At 49.8% G+C, this 6,681-nt stretch overlaps 1 non-coding gene across 1 annotated transcript; it reads left to right on the top strand.

Moving 5' to 3' along the window:
- Nucleotides 1-6,233: 6,233 nt before the first annotated feature.
- trnas-gcu (transfer RNA serine (anticodon GCU)) lies at nucleotides 6,234-6,315 on the top strand. The gene has a single exon. It is a non-coding gene; the product is annotated as a tRNA-Ser (tRNA).
- Nucleotides 6,316-6,681: the final 366 nt, after the last annotated feature.

The raw sequence follows: 6,681 nt of genomic DNA, 5'->3' as shown, positions 1-6,681 counted from the left end.
ACTTCTCTCGACCCCTACATTGCCTCTGATTTGTCACACTGCTTGTCTGACATCCAGTCCTGGATGAGCAGAAATTTCCTCCAACTAAATATTGGTAAGACAGGAAACATTGTGTTCGGTCCTCGCCACACACTCTGTTCCCTAGCCAGTGGCTCCATCTCCCTCTCTTGCAATTGTCTTGAGACTGAACCAGATCTTTCATAGCCTTGGTGCCGTACTTGATGCCGAGATGAGCTTCTGACTACATATCCCCTCTATCACCGAGGCAGCCTATTTTAATTTCCATAACATCGCCTGACACTGTCCCTGCCTCCACTCATCTGCTGCTGAAACCCTCATCTCTGCCTTGTTACCAGTAGACTTTGCTCCCCTGGCCAGTTTCCCATCTTCCATCCTATACAAACTTGAGCTCACCCAAATCTCTGCTGTCTGTATCCTATCTTGCACCAAGTCTCGTTCACCCATCACCCCTGTGCTCGCTGACCTACACTAGTTCCGGGTTCGGCAACAATTCAGTTATAAAATTCTCATCCTTGTTTTGTGAATTCCTCCATGGCCTCTCTACCTCCTCCAGCGTTACAACCCTCTGAGGTCTCTGCGCTTCTACAATTCTGGCATCTTGCGCAGTCTCGATTTTAATTGCTCTACCATTGGTGGCCAAGCTTTTAGCTGGAATTCCTTCCCTAAACCTCTCTGCCTCTCCCCTCCTTTAAGTTGCCCCTTAATGCCTACATCTTTGACCAAGCTGTCCTAATATTTCCTTATGCGGTTTGGTGTTAGATTTTGTTTGATAACACTCCTGTGGGCTCTTTTGTACTTTAAAAGCCTATATAAATGCAAGTTGTTGTTGTAGCAGACAGTATTTATTAGTGTGCACTCCTAGTTTATAGTTGTGTACATTAATGTAGTAGTGTATATGAGGTATTGTATAAAGTGAGTAATGGTGCCTGTGTAATAGTTCTTTTCTTTTTTTCTTTTGGGCCTCCTTATCTCAAGAGACAATGGGTAAGCGCCTGGGGGTGGTCAGTGGTTTGTGAAGCAGCGCCTGGAGTGGCTATAAAGGCCAATTCTAGAGTGACAGGCTCTTCCACAGGTGCTGCAGAGAAATTTGTTTGTCGGGGCTGTTGCACAGTTGGCTCTCCCCTTGCGCCTCTGTCTTTTTTCCTGCCAACTACTAAGTCTCTTCGACTCGCCACATTTTAGCCCTGTCTTTATGGCTGCCCGCCAGCTCTGGCGAACGCTGGCAACTGACTCCCACGACTTGTGATCAATGTCACAGGATTTCATGTCGCGTTTGCAGACGTCTTTATAGCGGAGACATGGACGGCCGGTTATCAAACAAAATCTAACACCAAACCGCATAAGGAAATATTAGGACAGCTTGGTCAAAGATGTAGGCATTAAGGGGCAACTTAAAGGAGGGGAGAGGCAGAGAGGTTTAGGGAAGGAATTCCAGCTAAAAGCTTGGCCACCAATGGTGGAGCAATTAAAATCGAGACTGCGCAAGATACCAGTGGCGAGCTCGCTGTACAATGTGTCTTTGGGGATCCTGCCATCTTCCATGCGGCTCACATGGCCAAGCCATCTCAAGCGCCGCTGACTCAGTAGGGTGTATATGCTGGGGATGTTGGCCGCCTCGAGGACTTCTGTGTTGGAGATACGGTCCTGCCACCTGATGCCAAGTATTCTCCGGAGGCAGCGAAGATGGAATGAATTGAGACGTCGCTCTTGGCTGACATACGTTGTCCAGGCCTCGCTGCCATAGAGCAAGGTACTGAGGACACAGGCTTGATACACTCGGACTTTTGTGTTCCGTGTCAGTGCGCCATTTTCCCACACTCTCTTGGCCAGTCTGGACATAGCAGTGGAAGCCTTACCCATGCGCTTGTTGATTTCTGCATCTAGAGACAGGTTACTGGTGATAGTTGAGCCTAGGTAGGTGAACTCTTGAACCACTTCCAGAGCGTGGTCGCCAATATTGATGGATGGAGCATTTCTGACGTCCTGCCCCATGATGTTCGTTTTCTTGAGGCTGATGGTTAGGCCAAATTTATTGCAGGCAGCCGCAAATCTGTCGATGAGACTCTGCAGGCACTCCTCAGTGTGAGATGTTAAAGCAGCATCGTCAGCAAAGAGGAGTTCCCTGATGAGGACTTTCCGTACTTTGGACTTCGCTCTTAGTCGGGAAAGGTTGAACACTCTGCCCCCTGATCTTGTGTGGAGGAAAATTCCTTCTTCAGAGGACTTGAATGCATGTGAAAGCAGCAGGGAGAAGAAAATCCCAAAAAGTGTGGGTGCGAGAACACAGCCCTGTTTCACACCACTCAGGATAGGAAAGGGCTCTGATGAGGAGCCACCATGTTGAATTGTGCCTTTCATATTGTCATGGAATGAGGTGATGATCCTTAGTAGCTTTGGTGGACATCCGATCTTTTCTAGTAGTCTGAAGAGACCACGTCTGCTGACGAGGTCAAAGGCTTTGGTGAGATCAATGAAAGCAATGTAGAGGGGCATCTGTTGTTCACGGCATTTCTCCTGTATCTGACGAAGGGAGAACAACATGTCAACGGTCGATCTCTCTGCACGAAAGCCACACTGTGCCTCAGGGTAGACGCGCTCGGCCAGCTTCTGGAGCCTGTTCAGAGCGACTCGAGCAAAGACTTTCCCCACTATGCTGAGCAGGGAGATTCCACGGTAGTTGTTGCAGTCACCGCGGTCCTTTGTTTTTATAGAGGGTGATGATATTGGCATCGCGCATGTCCTGGGGTACTGCTCCCTCGTCCCAGCACAGGCATAGCAGTTCATGTAGTGCTGAGAGTATAGCAGGCTTGGCACTCTTGATTATTTCAGGGGTAATGCTGTCCTTCCCATGGGCTTTTCCGCAGGCTAGAGAATCAATGGCATCACTGAGTTCCGATTTGGTTGGCTGTACGTCCAGCTCATCCATGACTGGTAGAGGCTGGGCTGAATTGAGGGCGGTCTCAGTGACAACATTCTCCCTGGAGTATAGTTCTAGGTAGTGCTCAACCCAGCGGTCCATTTGTTTGCGTTGGTCAGTGATTATGTCCCCTGATTTAGATTTGAGGGGGGCGATCTTCTTGATGGTTGGCCCAAGAGCTCTCTTCATGCCATCATACATTCCTCTGATGTTTCCGGTGTTGGAGGCCAGCTGAATACGACTGCATAAGTGTTGCCAGTAGTCATTTGTAAAGTGCCTGGCTGTTCTTTGTGCAGTGCTTCTGGCTGCTTTAAGTGCTGCAGATGTTAAATCGCTGGGGGCTTTCTTGTAGTTCAACAGTGCAATGCGCTTAGCGGCTATGACAGGTTCCAGCTCTTCATTATGAGATTGAAACCAGTCTGCATTTCTCTTCGCACTTTTGCCGTTGGTGGTCAAAGCTGACTCATAGATGGCGTCTCTGATGTGGGCCCACTTGGTCTCAGCATCCCCTGTGGGAGTGTTTTGAAGGGCTGTTACAAGTGAATTTAGAAATTTTTGTAACAGCTGTGGGTGAGAAATTCTGCTCGTGTTGATGCGCGGGTGGCCCTTCTGCTTGGAATGATGCAACTTCTTTGGTCTGAGTCTAACCTTGCTGCACACCAGGGAGTGGTCAGTGTCGCAGTCCGCACTGTGGAAGCTGCGTGTGATTTGAACACTGTTTAAGGCGGCTCGCCTTGTGACAATGAGGTCTAGCTGGTGCCAACGACGTGATCTTGGGTGCCTCCATGAAACCTGGTGACAGGGTTTAGTGTGAAAGAACGAGTTGGTGATGCAGAGGTTATGATAGGTACACAACTCAAGCAGTCTCTGCCCGTTCTCATTCATCCTTCCAACGCCATAGCGCCCAAGGCAGGAGGGCCATGAGTCATGGTCGGCCCCAACCCTGGCATTAAAGTTCCCCAGCAGGAACAGGTGTTCGGTGTTGGGGATGCTGCTAATGTTGTTATGGAGTTGCTCGTAGAACTGGTCTTTAGCTTCAGGTGGGGAGCAGAGTGTTGGAGCATAGATGCTGAGTAGGTGTACTGGACCAGAGGTGGTGAGCAGTCGGATGGACAGTATGCGTTCCGAGCCATTTGAGGGAGGCTCTATCATGCTGAGCAAAGAGTTTCTGATGGCGAAGCCCACTCCATGCTGTCTTAATTCTTCAGGATCCCTGCCCTGCCAGAAGAAGGTGAAGTCTTGCTCTGCTAGAGAGCCACTCGCGAGGAGGCGTTTCTCCTGAAGTGCTGCAATGTCTACATTGAGTCTACTGAGCTCGTTGTTAATGATGGCGGTCTTCCGAGAATCGTTGATTTGTGTAAGGTCTTCCGACAGGCCATGACACATAGTTCTGACGTTCCAGCTTGCAAAGCGAAGGGCTGGTACCTTCTTTCCTTTTTTCGTGTTGTTTGGTGCGGTGTATCAGTCCACCTTTCGGGCAATGACCATGAGCTCCAAGCACCCATTGAAGCAGGTAGACTGTGGCGGGACAGAACCTTATTGACTGGGGGCTGCCCGGTTTGAGGCGGGCAGTAGCTGTCCAGTGAGGTGCAATGACCTCTCCCACCGACAAAGGCAACCCGTGGCGCCCAGTTTCTACGCCAATTTATCTGAACTTATAACCCGTAACTGCTGCCTTCCGTGTTGTGTCAGTCGCTGTGAGGCAACTATGGAGTGACCTCTCCATGGCGCAAATTTATGGAGGTTGAGAGTTGCCCAGTCGTCAAAACCCCCCTCTCGGCCTTACTGGTGGGGTCCAAAGGAGTGCAGGGCACGACGTTTGGCACCAGTATGGCTGCAGGAACCGCCGGAAACATGCCAAAGGTGACACATGACCGCCTACGGGGTTCCGCTCCGGATTATCTGTTAGGGTTTACTCCCTTAGCCTTGGTCTCTCCCGAGACGCCCACAAGGCAGTGGGGTTGTTGGGGCCCCTACACAGGTGTAGGATGAAAGCAAAATACTGCGGATGCTGGAAATCTGAAATAAAAACAAGAAATGCTGGAACCACTCAGCAGGTCTGGCAGCATCTGTGGAAAGAGAAGCAGAGTTAACGTTTCGGGTCAGTGACCCTTCATCGGAACATCCTACAGGTGTAGGATGGTGCCGGTGGGAGGAGGGGATGCGAGGGGGAGGGGTAGAGGGAGGGGGTGCAAGGGGGAGCTGGGAAGGGGGCTATAAGGGGGTGGGGGGGTGCAGGGGAAGGGGGTGCAGGGGGAAGATGGTGCGAGGGGATGCGGGCTGGGACGGGGTTGTGAGGGGGTGAGCTGAGAGGGTGGAGCAGGGAAGGGGGGAAAGGGCGGGGGGGGGGGAAAGCTGGTGCAGGTAATAAGCCATTTCCTCAGTGCCCACCATCGACGTCCGGAAAGCTCATCCACGTCCTTCGGAAGTGTGAGAAACGTAGCCCACTTAATAATAATTTACACCGTCAAACTCTGAATAAGTAAGTTTATTTAACGTTCTTGCAAGATCGGGTGTCCTACAACAGGCACACCCATCAACATATTCAGTTCATGTTTATACATTACAAATCCATTTGTCCACGCCTTTATTTTACATTATTGGTTATAACGTATTATGACACTAACCTATCCTATGGTTGCTACAGTCTCCTCCTCTGTTTACTTCTCCCCCTACTCTAACTTTCTAGCCCCTGACTCTTGTTTTTGTTTTACCTTATTTGGCTCTCCATTGTGTGTTTTAACTTGCAGCTATCAGCCTTTATCTTAGTGGGGCAGTTTCTTATTCACTACATCCTTTGTTCTAACTCTTGCTGTTTTTCTTTTCTCTGCCTAAGCACAATTTTTAACTGCTGTACTGTCTCAAGGTCTTTACTTACATACCCTTTTCAGTTCTCTTTTTCAGTGATTTCATTATGTTGTGTAGAAATGACTTCTCGGTAATTTTCCACAAGCTGTAGAAACAACATTTCAGTATTTCTTATTCTCACAGGAAGTGCATATTAGTGTACAGTATGTATTGGCATGCAACAGTGTGCACTATTGAGCAACAGTGTACAGCAGTATAATGGTGTGTACCACTGTAAACGAGTGCGGTAGTCCACATTAATGTGTCATGGTGTATATTAGCGTCCACTGGTGTGTGACAAAGTGCATTCATGAGACACCGCTCGCGGTCAATTGGCCGCAACTCGCCGGCGCATGCGCAGTGAGTGGGCCGCGGGAAAGCGCGCCAGCCGGAGAGCGCGCGCTGGATTTCCTTATGAGGCCTGTAAGCTACGTTAGGTGCAGCCGGTGACGAGGTGGCCGAGTGGTTAAGGCGATGGACTGCTAATCCATTGTGCTCTGCACGCGTGGGTTCGAATCCCATCCTCGTCGTTTCCCATTCCCGACTGTGGGCTGACAGGCAGTTCTTTTATAAGCTGTACATTGACCTTAAATTATTTGTTTAAATTACAGTGTGAGGTTTATTACTGCACTTACCCATTTCGCCCATCTAGTGCAGTCTGACTCATTGCATGTTATTGCCCAAATTCCAAGGGCCCATTCTCCCTCCCTCAAACTGGACTGTGGTCAGTGTGTAGTGACCAGGTCCCAGGCTGACCATGAGGGTCAGTCTGGACTGGCCAGGCCCCAGGCTGACTATGGGGATCAGTGTGTAGTGGCCATGTCCAGGCTGACCATGAGGGTCAGTGTTTAGTGACCAGGACCAGGCTGACCTTTAATGTCATTCACACTGGACCC

This window comes from Heterodontus francisci, chromosome 9 (genome assembly GCF_036365525.1).
Source record: "Heterodontus francisci isolate sHetFra1 chromosome 9, sHetFra1.hap1, whole genome shotgun sequence".
NCBI classification, from domain to species: Eukaryota; Metazoa; Chordata; class Chondrichthyes; order Heterodontiformes; family Heterodontidae; genus Heterodontus; species Heterodontus francisci.
The sequence above is the reverse complement of the archived record's forward strand: the minus strand, read 5'-3'. Positions and strand labels throughout refer to the sequence as shown.